Genomic DNA, 13,299 nt, shown 5'->3' with positions numbered 1-13,299 from the left:
TCCCCAAAACTCGACTGGGGCAAATAGGCCTTGGGTGTCAAATCGCAGACACCATCGCCCCACCGGAGTCCCTGTCACGAAGCTGCTTTGCCTGAGCTGAAGGATCACAATCAATAACCTCGTCCTCCATCCTCATCTGCCGGACTGCCAGCCCCTGCAACCAGAGCCTCCCTGGCCAGGCACCTGGGGTGGTTCCAAGCCCCACCCAAGCCTCATCCCTGCTTACAGCCCTCTGTGAACCTTGCAGCCACCTGCCCCATGGTCTCAGTATCAAAGGCTGATCAGTGTTGAGCACAGCCTGGGAGAAGTCTCACCATCTCATGTCTGCAAGCATGGCTGAGAGAGGGCTGGCAGGGTCCCCAGCCTGGGCATCAGCATTCCACGGAGGCAAACTTATGCTGATCAGATTGGATCATTGCTCCTCAGGAAGGAGAAGGGCTACGTAGAAGCGGTGGCCTCGGGAGGAATGCCCAGAAGTAAGAAAGGCAGGTAAAGAGACACCGGGCTGCTATTTGGCATTTGTTCTACGAAAGGCAAGAATCGTAAGGCATGTCTCCCAGGGGCCTTTGTTCCCAGATGGAGATCTGCCCTGCACACCCAGAAGGTGACTACCACACCTGCCTCCCCCTACTCACGGCCCACAGCAGGACCCCTACCCAGCTCCTCACAACAAACAGCAAGGCATATACGACAACTCCTGAACAACACGTCTTCCCAAAGCCACATTCCACGTTAGAACAGTCCACCCTGCAATCGAGAAGCTCCAAAGCAAACTCAACATTAAAAAAAAAAAAAAAAAAAAAAAAGCTTCCTGTGCAAAGCGTAGCAATATTTGCAGCTGGGGAACAAAACTGAAATAATTGAGAATGAGGCAGAGGGCCCCGCCTGGCCGGGCCAGGAACTAGAGGCCATTCCGCTCAGCTCCAGAGGCAAAGGCTCTCAAGACAGTTCTTTTTCTTCTTTCCTTTCAGCACCTAAGTACAAAAGCAAGTGCCTTTTTAAAAATCAGAATCCTTACAAAAATGCCAAGGAACCAAGTCTCAAAAGCTTCTTGAGTTAAAAATAAGAACCTTGTCCAACATTTGAGGAAAAACAAAACAGAAAGACGCGAAATGGTCAAGGCCTGAGTTTCGTGTGAACGGCTGCGTTCATGGCCTCAGCGTCCTCCTCTGGCCTAGAACCGTTCCCAGGTGCTGGAAAGGTGGCGATTTGGAGGAAAACGAAGGTTGTGGGGAGGGAGCCCACGTGCAGAGGGTCTGACGGGTTCCCTCTTTCCTCACCAGGAGACGTGGGGTTCGCATAGATCGAGCGTCGTTTCTTTCCCATGTGACAGGCTTCCAAGCAGAAATAAAGAGCGGAAAAAGAAAAACCAGGACTAAGAAACGTCTCCTCCTCTGCGTCCCGGCCGTCTGAGGTCCTCGAGGGGCCTGCAGAGGCCGCTTACCGGCCCTGGGACCCCGGGAACAGTGTCGCCGCGGCCTCCCCCAGCCCGCCCCAGGCGACAGGCACCCACATGGCCGCGAGAGTGCCTGGGGACCTTGCGCGGACCAGTCTCAGCCAGACAGCACCGGGCCCGGCGGGCACCGGGCCCGGCCCGCAGCGGCTCTCTACGCCGGGAGGCCTCGGTGCGCCTCCTCCAGGCAGTCCCAGGGTTCGAGCGCGAGGCAGGGCCCAGTCCGGCACCAGGCCTGGGACTCGGGGTCCCCAGCGGGCAGGGAGTCCGGTCTGCAGCGGGGCGGGGCGGGCCCTCGGGGTTCGAACCGAGGCCCAAAGTCGGAGTCTGGGGCCGGGGTCCGAGTGCAAGTCCGAGCGGGGCACCTGGTCCGCCGGGGCAGGGCCGAGGGTTCGAGCCGGGGTCCCGGGCAGGGGTCGGGTCGTAGTTGGCGGGCGGGTCCGGGGCCTGAGTCCGAGGGCGCGTCCCAGCCGGAGTCCGGGGTGCGGTCGGTCGGAGCAGAGGCGGCGGCACGCGCCCCAATTAGCCGCGGGCCGGGCGGCGGGGCTGCCCCATTGAGGGCGAACAAAGGGCGCGACCCCGGGGTCAGGAGTCGCGGGCGGCGACCGCCGCTTTGTTCGGCGCCTGTTTACTTTGCCCAAGCGGAGCTCACAATATATTGACTAAAGCGGATTAGGGGGTCGCGCCCCGGAGGCCCGGGCGGGCTGCGGGCGGCTCCAGGGCCCGCGGGACCTCCCAGCCCGGCCCCGGCCCCGCCGCCCAGGCGCCCGCTGCCTCGTCTCCGCCCCTCTCTGCCAGGGAAACTGAGGCCCGGGGAGCGGGAGCTCTGCGGCCGGCGGGCAGCCCCGGCGACCGCCCGGAGCCAACGGGACGCGGTGGGGTTGCCCCGGGCCCTGCGTTTTAAAGAATTCTGCCCATCCCGGTACCGCAGGTCCTGGGAATCCATTTGACAGGGAAGCAAGTCGCACTTGCCTGAGGGCTGAGAAATATTAGTTGGAAACATGGACAGATTTTTCCACATAACAAAAATCCTGGCACATTATGGTTAAGAAAGAAAATTCTTGTCTCTTAAGGCAAGCGGTGCGCTCCTGTCGTGAGCAGGCAGGTGACTTCAGAGTGCAGAGAACTATTTTAAGGGCAATACAAGCTTAAGAAAATAATTGTTTTCTTTCGTTTTCTTTTCTTTTCTTTTTTTTTTTAAATCAGGCAACTGATGAGTCTAAATAAACCACTAGGATTCCCACTCAAAGACCACAGTGTATTATCTGACACTAGGAATCCAGGATCTATGGACTTCTTCAGTAATCAACTTGCAGAATCTTTGAAATTGTCTTTAAAACCCAAACGGGGGAAGCAGAAAGCCCAAACTGAAAATCAGGCAGCATGGCTCACCATGGGAGGGTTGTCATCCAACCAAAGATCCAAGAAGACGACCGTCCTTTCCCCCCTTCTTAATGCTATCGTTAGGGAACAAAATCACTTCCCGAGTCCACATAAAATCTGCACTGAGATTTTTCTGCCTTGCTGTACAACTGTATGTGTTTGGTTAGAACACTCACGTAGTATTTGATTAGTAAGCTACCAACATACAAGTCTCTTATGAAAGAAGGAATATATTGACTTACTATTCCTATTGGTTGGCCCAACGAATACTTCTGCTGTAGGTAGCATTCGTCCCCAGTGACTGAAAGAAAACGTGCCATTTGTCTCTATTTCTCTCTGTGTCTATCACGAGCCTTCAAAAACGGTTTTTCCCTGATTATAAAAATACCTTGTGTTTAAGGAAGGCACAGGGAAGCATGAAGTATATGCAATTTTAGAGTAAAATACAAAGATAGATAAGACATAGATCATTTCAGTAGTAAATAAAAAATATGTGTTAAGTATAAAATACACACAAAAAAGGAAAATTCACCTACATGCCATTATCCAGAAATAACATCCTGTTGTATTTCCCTCCCAACTACTGTTCCATGCACACATGCAGACACCGACATGCTTCACACATGTATGTACTGTAGGAAAGTGTCGGATCCCATACACACCCATGCCATTGCAAACTCCTTGCCAACACCATATTTTTATTTTTATTTATTTTTTTATTTCTTGAGATGGAGTTTTGCTCTTCTCCCCCAGGCTAGAGCAATGGTACGATCTCGGCTCACTACAACCTCCACCTCCAGAGTTAAAGCGGCGCTCCTGCCTCAGCCTCCAGACTAGCTGGGATTACAGGAACGAACAACCACATTCAGCTAATTTTTTGTGTTTTTAGTAGAGGCAGGGTTTCACCATGTTGGCCAGGCTGGTCTCAAATTCCTGACCTCAGGTGATCCACCTGCTTTGGCCGACCAAAGTGTCAATGCCGTTTTAAGGGTGACACAGTGTTCCATTATTTAGCTGTGGGATAATTTACTGTCATGTCCCCTGTGATTCCCTATGTCATGTCTTGCTATTTCTGTACTGTAACTAACACTGCAAACTATGATCTCGCCTATGAAGTTTGTCTGCAACTTAAGTTTTTAATAAATCTGGAATGATCTGTTGTTAAGACGTTGAGGCCACTGCATTATTCTAAAGGGGTTAAGGCGGACCTCACAGACTCCATTTCTCCTATCACGAATGTACCGTCTATTCTAAAAATGCCTTTGGATCAGTTACTCGGAAGGCAATAGGGAGGTCTGTGTGGTTCCTCTCCAGAGGCCTGGGTCTGTGGAACGTTTTCCTGATGGACTCGTGGGACCAGCCAAGGCATGTGCATGATTGTGACATGGTATTGGGGGATTGTGCCCTTGCTTTGAAGCTCTGGTGGATTTCTGCCTACCAAGCCATTTCGCCCTCACGCGGCGGGTGTAAGCCAGGGCCATAATGCTGAACACCTTGGAAACATTATCTGAACAGTTCCAATGAAACTTTGCACGTCTAAGAAGTGGTTTGTTTGATTTGGCCCAAGCATCTATCTTTCTTTCTTTCTTTCTTTCTTTCTTTCTTTCTTTCTTTCTTTCTTTCTCTCTCTCTCTCTCTCTCTCTCTTTCTTTCTTTTTTGAGACCGAGTGTTGCTCTGTTGCTCAGGCTAAGTACCGTGGTGCAATCTCGGCTCACTGCAACCTCCACTTCCCAGGTTCAAGCAATCTCCTGCCTCAGCTTTCTGAGTAACTGAGACTGCAGGCACACGCCACCACACCTGGCTAATTTTTGTATTTTTAGTAAAGACAGGGTTTCACCATATTGGTCAGGCTAGTCTGGAACTCCTGACCTCCGGCGATCCACCCGCCTTGGCCTCCCAAAGTGCTGGGATTACAGGAGCAAACCACCATGCCTGGCCCCGCGCGTCTTTCTTTGCTGAGAATTCAAGCATGGAGGCTGCTTTTCCTGCCTCCCCCCACGTTGCAGTGTCCCTGGATTTTCTGTCAGGGATGGCCTGCCCGCCTCTTCCCACCTCCCAGCCCGCTCCGGCATGGGAAGGCCTAGCGTGCTCACCTCCACGGCCCGGGCCCTGCGAGAAACTGGGTTTCATGCCACTTGCTCCCGTTCCCTGACGTCCTGAGCCCGCCTGCCGTCCTGGCTTTGCCATGGGGCTGTGCTGGCCGTGTGTCTGGGCTGCCCCAGCCGGGCTCCCAGCATGGCGGGACAAGGAGCGTGGGTGCTGGGGAGCCTGAGGTCTTCTCCCTGAGCACCCAGACCCTGAGCCGGGCCCCCCGGAAGGAGGCAGCCAGAGAGAAGGAACGGCCACTGAGGGCCAGAAGGGCCAGGGCGACAAGGAGGACCAATCGTAAAAGCCCATGGAGTTATCTGAAGATAGATGCTACGAGAATGGATGAAAGCCACTCAGCAGAGAGCAGAGCCTGGAAGGAAACACAGGAAAATGTGACCAGAGCTTGCCTCTGCGTGGGAGAAAGGATGAATACTTTTTCCCTTATGTGCGTTTTTCTATATTTTCCAAATTTTCTATAGTGAGCATATGTTGCTTTCATGATCAGGAAAAGGACTATATGGCTGATACGATCATATTTATTGTAAGTCAAATCGATAACGTTCATGATGAGAATGAAATGAATTAGCGTTAACAGTTGCGAGATTAACATAAACAAGCATCGCCGTGTTTTGCCAGAAAAGTTATTAAGATGATAGCAGTTGTTCTCACGTCTCCAGCACGTCACCCTTCAGAGAAACTTTCAAACAGAAAATGAAACTGGGCAGCTCGGCTATGCAAATATTGGTGGCCGTTGTCAGATTCCCGCAACAGCCCTTGACAGTGGGCTGGGCTGGGTGCTGTTCTCATTTTAAACCCGGGGAGCTGGGGTTTGGAGGAATAAAGGGAACAGCCCCAGGACTTGAACAGAGCCCTGGGGTCCCCCATCCCCTACTGTAGCTTCCAGGCTGCTTCCCCTGGGGATCCAGCGCGTTTCCTGTTGTGCCCAGTATATTAATTTTTTTTTTCCCATTATTAGAGGTAGTACCAGCAGCCAGGCTGAGACTGCAATTTGTGAAGATTGCGTTGGCTTCTTTAAAAGAATAATATTTGCACGGATCTCTTCACCACACGAGGGGCACCATCTAGCTTGTGGGTCATGCTGGGAAGTGGCCCGACTGCCTGTGATAGTTACTTAGGCAGGCGGGGACTGATTTCCACACAATGACATTGGAACTGAATGCCACACTCCTCCCTGGAAGTAAAAACTGTGTGTAGGACGAGGACTAGGGACACGTGTGTGGAAGAATCTCTGTGGTGCGAGCCCAGCGTGGAAGAACTCCTTTGCCAGAAACACCCCTTTTCTGACCTTAGTTTTGATAAATGGGCCATTTCCAGCCCCTAATAATGGAGGGGGAACCAATCTCCAAATTCAATGTACTTGATCTTAAGTATCTTTCTTTAAAAGTGAGTTAAAAGGCAAGCTAGCATACTGTTGTCTTCTCTGTAAGGCAATTTCTAAATTTGGATTAAAAAAAAAAAAAAAATTGTACTCCAGCTTGAAAATCCAGTGGCTCTCAGAATGCAAGTAAGATACACCACTCTTTGTGCTAAAATCATCTTAAGCAGTTTAAAATAAATCAGAACAAAATGATGTGAGCCGAGCATATGTCTCCCATCCCTCGTTTTTTGAAGGCCGAGTGGGCCGAGCTGCCTAGCACAGACCGGTTCTGTCCGACAGCTGCCTGAGTCCAGATCCCCACGGTCAGTGATTTTAACCCAGAGGCACAGTGTCGCCTGGACAAAGAGAACCAGGTCTTTCACTTCCCAAAGACAGCCTCGGTTCTAGACAACGATTAAATTCTGAAATAAATCATTACAGAATATAATCAACAGGTAAGATTAATATGTTGAAGACATTTATTTCCTCCAAGAAAAAATGTCTGGCACGTGGGATTTTTGAGCTGTAAGTAGATGTGCACATTTTCAAAAGACCTTTCTTTTCCTCCCCTTCCTCACACTGGGCACAGCAAAACATCTCTGCCTTCTAAAATAAAAACACATGCCACTTTAATTTAGCAAAGAAAAGCCAGAATGCGCAATCTTTGCAGAGTTGAGTTTTGTTTTTTAATTAATAAGTGAGACTCAGAACTTCATTTTATACCTTTTAAGGGGAAGTTACCCTCCTCCCCATGGGTCAGTAATTTAATGCCAAATCACAGCAAAACATCGAATTCCATCTCCCAGGCTCTAGAATCTTCATCGAGAAAGAGAGATTTTAATTGTAACCTCTAAACAGCAAATGCTGACATGAGTCTTGCTTTCAGAGAGTCTCCAGACTGTGCCAGAACATGACTAATTTATTTTATCTTATCCATCTATCTATGCACAGGATTAAAATATTTATATCAGTCTGTTCACTTTAAAATGTGCAGCTCCAGACACCAGCTCCAGGGCCACTCCTTAATTTTTCACAGTTTTGGCTTTTCATTGTTTCCAGAAATGCACAGTCCTTGAATGGCGAATGCTTGCAAACGCTGATGAAATCTTTAAGTGGGGAGCCCTGAACACTGGGTTCTCTCGCTAATCTGAAATTCTCCTCTCCGTCTGCATGGACGCTGCCCGGCCACAGTGACGGAGCCGTTCCAATGCCTGCTTCCCGAGACGGCCCGTGAAATCCTGCAGGCCTGAGCCCGGCTTCTAGAAGCAGTGTGCCTCTGGCCAGGGTGGCTGGTGAAAACCAGAGCCTGGTCAAGGGAGCCCTGGCCAGGCTGCCAGGTAGGCAGCAGGCGGCAGGGGGTTAATGTGGGGAGCGGGCAGGGGTGGGGTGGGAAGCCAGCTGGGGAAATGGGGGCTGCAGGGCCCAGCCCGACCAGGCACAGACACAGGGGGCTCTGTCTGCCTGCCCGCTGCCCTGGCACTGTGACTAACCGCCCCACTATTGTGAGTCTGAAGTCAGCCCTTTGTGCTGTCCCCTGGTGTCTGGGAGCACAGCCGAAGAAGCCTTTCCAGCAGCCCCCCTCGTTCTGCAACCTGCAGCCCCAACACCCATTCTTTCAGCTCTCAGCGTTGCTGGGGGCCGATGAACCAGTGGAAGCATCCCTCTCCCCGGCCAGGAAGGGCCACCAGCAAAAAAGCAGCAGAACACCAGTCTCCACTACTCTGGCTGGGGGAGTGGGGGGGCACAGGGACCCGGTAAACCTGCATGCCCACCCAGGTAGCCCCTCCTCCACATGCAGCAACTGAGCCCTTGACGTGGGGAGAGGCCGAATCGAATGTGGAAAAAATGGCAGAATACCCCGTTCATAGTTTCATCTAAGCAACACACTGAAATAGGATTTGGGAAATGTATATTAGATTACAGTGAATTTCGGTGCTAAAGCGAATCTCACCTGCTTATTTTCACTTTCCGAAAGTGTGGCTATTAGAAGATGCTAAACCACAGACGTGGCTCGCATCTGTGGCTCACGTTGTTTTGGGTAAGCTCGTGGGTTTGGGGGTGCGGGGACCTTGAAGGCTGCGTTCTTCTAGGGAGACAATGGCACTCCCCACCCATCATTGTCAGGACTACCAGGCCCTCACGGCCACACTGTCTCCTGACCCTGGCCTTGCAGTCCCGTTTTGAGAATTGGGACTTACACATGCTGGTGTCTGGGAGTCCTCTGTCAAACACTCGTGTGCACACAAGGACGCCTGCACACCATATGCACCTACACGGACACGCACGGACGCACACACAGCCCTGGCTCCCGTCAACCGCAGGCTGGAGCAGCCTGTCCCAGCTAGCCTTCGTGGAAGCCAGATTCACTGGGCACCCAGGTTCGCCAACCTCCCTGGGAGCCAGACGGCTGACCCTTTGTCCTGGGACAGACAGGACCAAGCCAGGACACGCCTGCCTTTTCTGGGCTGGGGCACTTTTGGCTTCCTGGGCCCCTTTCTCCATAAATACTAAAAATCGTATTTTATGACTGCATCGGATTAAAGACCAGCATAACCAGGTTGAATTCATGATCATCTATTCATTATTTTTAAAGTCATTTTTTCTTCTGATTTTAAAAGAGATTAAAATGAAAGCATGTCATGAGTCCTAGGCTCTGTGCCTTGTCGGCGCGTCGGCCCAGACCATCCCTCTGAGTTCCTGTGCCTGAACCCATGCCCCTGCGTCTCGCCCAGCGAGGGGCACTTGGGTCTTGCCTGCCGTCTGCCCAGTGATCAGTCACCTTCTGAGCTCCTTCCTGCAGTCCTGCCCTGAATCTACAGTGTGAAGCCCTTGACTCCCACATTATTTTTACAGCAGAAATCAGAAGGCAGGCCCGGGATGCCAGTGTGGCTGCAGGCCCCAGGTCAGCGGAACGAAGACCCCACACAGTACAGGGCTGGGGTCGCCAACTGGGGGCCTGGACACCATGTTTAACAGCAAGAGGAGGCCAGCAGACTGGGCAGTGACTGGTACCGTGAGGTGCAGCCTCCGAGGGCACCAGGCCCCCTGCCTCCCACCCTCCACCCCGGTGCATGGGCGCCACGGGGCCCCAGATTCTACATGGAGGCGCCGAGGAGGCTGGGCTTTCCGGGTCCTCCAGCACCAGCATCGGCTGCTCTGGCCTTTCCCTTCTCAGGGTGCCAAGGCGCCAGGCCCAGGCCCAAACCCTGCTCAGGAAGGACGGCCGGTGCAGGAGATGGTTAAAATTCTGCATCCGCCTCCAGAGGAAGCGCTGCTTTTTTTTTTCCCCCCCTGAAGCAGGGCGGGGCGGTGGGGGGGGAGCTGAGAGCAGCAATTTGCAGGCCTTGGGATGTTTTTCTCCTTGACAGCCCGGGCCCCGCCTGGCTCCGGCCCTTCCTCCGAGCCCTGTGGCCACGGCTCGGGCTCGGTGTCTGCCGTTCCTGCTGTCGCTGCTGCCCGGGCCCCTGCACACGAATCTTCCCCTCGGAGTCCCAGCCAGCCCCAGTCGGCGGGGAGGCCGGCCGGGGGCAGGCGGGCAGCGATGCCCGTGTCGGCCGCAGCTGCCTGGCACTGCCCTCCTTTGTGCCTGCCTCCTCTGCCAGCCTCCGCTCCCCCCCCCCACCCATGAGGCCTGCTCCTGGGCCTGGCTGCATGGCTTGTTGCCCACCGAGTGCCCACCCTGTGCCCACCCAAGGTGCCCTCACCTTCTGGGCCCCCGGCCCCTGGCCTCGGGTTCTGCTGGTGCCCAGGTCGCCAGGCCCCGTCCTCCGTGCTCTGCGTTCGCCCCACCCTGCTGCCCGAGCTCGGCGGCGAGCCTGGCATGGTGCCAGACTGCCTGGGAGCCCAGCCCGGGCAGGGCAAACTTTCCAATGAGGGTGTGTATGGGAGGGGGGGGGCTGCAGGGTGAGGGTGGTGCCAGGGGAGGGAGAGGGCCCCAGGTGCCCGGCGGCCGGCCCCCAGCCCCCAGCCCCTGGCCAGCCTGCGGGGGCCTCCCCTGCCTCCCGACTCCCGAGCTTGAGTCCCAGCAGCCATGTGCAGGAGCCGGCTAACAAACAAAAGCCCTTATTTATTTATTTAGTTCACACACCCAGATAAGGAGGCGGCTTTTGTGCACATAATTTCACACACATCAGAACGGAGGCGATGCCACGGTTCTCCCCGCAGCCCGAGAGCCCCGGACCGCCGCGACCCTCATGAATAATTGCATCGCCTCGGCCTGGGCATTTCCATATTTAAATTGGACAGCAGCATATGATTAATTAAGAAGGAAAAAGGCAAAAAGGAAGAAAAGCAGTGGGGGCGGGGAGCTGGACACTCTGGGCACTGTTATGTGCCAAGGTGCCCGAGGCAGCTTAACTCCTCCCATGCCAGGCCTGAGGGGGAGGCCACAGCCGGAGCAGGAGGGGAGGCTCCCGAGACCCTTGGCCTGGAGGGGGCGTGCCCTTGCCCACCGTCCTGTGTCGAGTGCCACCCCAGCCTCACACGCCGCCCGGGGAAGGTTCTCTTCCTCCGGTTCTTATTCCGGACAGCTCACCATCGCTCAGGTCAGAATGTGCCATGCCAGTGCTGGGGAAAGGGACACACCTAGGCCCCTCGGCGGCGCACTTTTGGCGGGGACTGATTTGTCCTTTGCCCTGCACACCTTGACCCCACACCCCTGCCATGTGCAAGCTGCAGCGCTGCCCTCTGCACTCTCACAAGCCCCCTCCTCCAAAGAGCTGTTCCCTGGCTCTTCTGGCCCCGAGAGCAGCTGGCCTGTTCCGGTTATGGGGCAGGAAGGCCTGCCGCCCTTCTAGAAAGATTCTTGGCTATGTAAGTGCCAGGGAAGGCTATATTCCTAAAGCAAGAGGTGGCCTCGTGGAGACCTGGATTTAGGGTCTGGCCATAACCAAGGTTTGGCCCTATCCTTTGCCAACTGTGTGGCCTGAGGCAAGTTATCTGGCCTCTCTGGGCCTCAGTCTGCCTGGCTGCAAAATGGGAATGATATGAAAGCCCACTCTTCCTGCCCCGTGGGGGCCAGGCAAGCAGGAGCCGCTCCTGGTTGGCAGAGAACCTGCCTGAGTTCCCAGACCCGTTGTCCTTGTGGGGGGCTGAGGTTTCAGTCAGACCCCCAGGACCATGCAGCCCTGCCCCTGTCGAGGCCCCAGGACAGAGGTCAGAAATTTGCTGAGAAAATAATCTGAATTCTTGTGGCCAAGAGTGTCCTAGGGCCACCAGGCCTGGCTTGGTTGTGGGGGGCCCGTCTGCTCTTGAGTGTATGTGGGGGTGCCTGGAGTAGGAGGGCTCTGTGGCAGGACCAGATGCCCAGCAAGAGCCTCCTAGGGGGCCTCTGGGGTCTGGGCAGCATTATTATCAGCGCGCTTTGCAGCCGGGGGAAGTCAGGCGCAGAGAGGTCAGGAGCATGCCCGTGATCACACCAAAGTGGGGCACCTGGGATTTAAAGTCCGAGCACCCCAACTCCTACCCCAAAGCTTTGCTTTGCTTTTTTTGAGACAGGGTCTTGCTCTGTTGCCCTGGCTGGAGTGCAGTGGCGTGATCATGGCTCACTGCAGCCTCGACCTCCCAGGCTCAAGTTATCCTCCTGCCTCAGCCACCCAAGTAGCTGGGACTACAGGCGTGTGCCACCATGCCAGGCTAATTTTTGTATTGTGTGTGTGTGTATTTACCTTTGTTGCTCAGGTTGGCTTCAAACTCCTGGGTTCACGCAATCTTACTGCCTTTCTCTCCCAGTGGGCTGGGATTACAGGTATGAACTACCATGCTCAGCCCAAACCCAGGGCTCTTAACCACCCTACTAGGCACTGTGCTGGCCCCAGTCAAGGGAGAGAATTCACATCAGGCAAAAATGTGTTACAGAGAGGCAGCTGAGCGCACTTCGCAATGGGAGGCACAGTCCCCCTCACAAACCACCCCTCAGATCAAACCCTGGGGAACTCTGCTCCCTCGCGCCCATTGGGCAAGGAATGCATGGCACCAGGCGATGGAGCTAAGAGGCCTGCACTCCTCCAGAGAGCTGTGTGTCTCTGGGAAAACCGACACGCCTCTCTGGGCCTGTTGCGACAGCCTTACCATCAGAGGTGTGAGCGCAGGCCTTCTGGGCTGCCTGTCAGCGGATGCGCAGGCCTGTGTCCCGGGCTCTGCGGGGGCCAGGCTGAGATGGCCGCACACCCGCCCTCCTGCTCATGCAACAGCCCATTCACACCCGAGTTTCCACCAGCGGAAGGCTTCTTGGGAGGAGGAGACTCTTCTCCACGGACAAAACACAGCCCCTTTGAGGGCCTCAGCTTCCTTACCTATGAGATGACAAAACAGATCTTCACTTCCCACTGGGCTTGGGGGGATGAAAAGGTAACCTCCATAAAGCGGCCTCGAGTGTGGGGACGCCACCCAATAGATGACATACCCCCCGATCCCTCCCTTTCTCCTAGGCCCAGAACTCTACAGAGTCCTCAAGCTGGTGTCCTTCCAGGCTGAAACGCTTCCACCCCCGAGGCAGCGCATCACAGGTGTGGAAGGGACACCTGTGGAGGACAACACAGGGCCTGGCCTGGGGTCCTGGGCAAGGCCTCTGTGGCCTCGGTTTCCCCAGATCCTTCCAGGTGTGACCTTGTAGATGGCCGCTATTCTGGACTCACAGCTACTGAGGGGGAAAAAGAGGGAAGGAGGCATTTCTTCAGTCCCTTGGAGAAGTTCAGATGCTCAGACTCCCCGATACCATCTTCGCTGGGCGGAATAATGTCCCCAAGATGTCCAAGCCCTAATCCCTGCAACCTGGGAAGGTGCTACCTCACCAGACCAAAGGGACTTTGCAGGTGAGATTGAGTGAAAGATCTGCAGTGGGTGGGCAGCCTGGGTTAGTCAGGTGCGCCCAATGCAATCACACGGAGCCTGAAAAGCCGAGACTCCTTCCCAGCCACGGTCAGAGACAGGATGAGGCGATGCTGCTGGCTTGAAAGATAGAAGAAGGAACCAGAAGCCAAGGCGAGCAGGTGCCGC

At 54.5% G+C, this 13,299-nt stretch overlaps 1 pseudogene; it reads left to right on the top strand.

Annotated features, from left to right (window-relative positions):
* The first annotated feature begins 9,823 nt into the window (after positions 1-9,823).
* Positions 9,824-12,109, top strand: LOC141582580 (proline-rich protein 34-like; annotated as a pseudogene).
* Positions 12,110-13,299: the final 1,190 nt, after the last annotated feature.

This window comes from Saimiri boliviensis, chromosome 21 (assembly GCF_048565385.1).
Source record: "Saimiri boliviensis isolate mSaiBol1 chromosome 21, mSaiBol1.pri, whole genome shotgun sequence".
NCBI lineage: Eukaryota > Metazoa > Chordata > Mammalia > Primates > Cebidae > Saimiri > Saimiri boliviensis.
The sequence above is the reverse complement of the archived record's forward strand: the minus strand, read 5'-3'. Positions and strand labels throughout refer to the sequence as shown.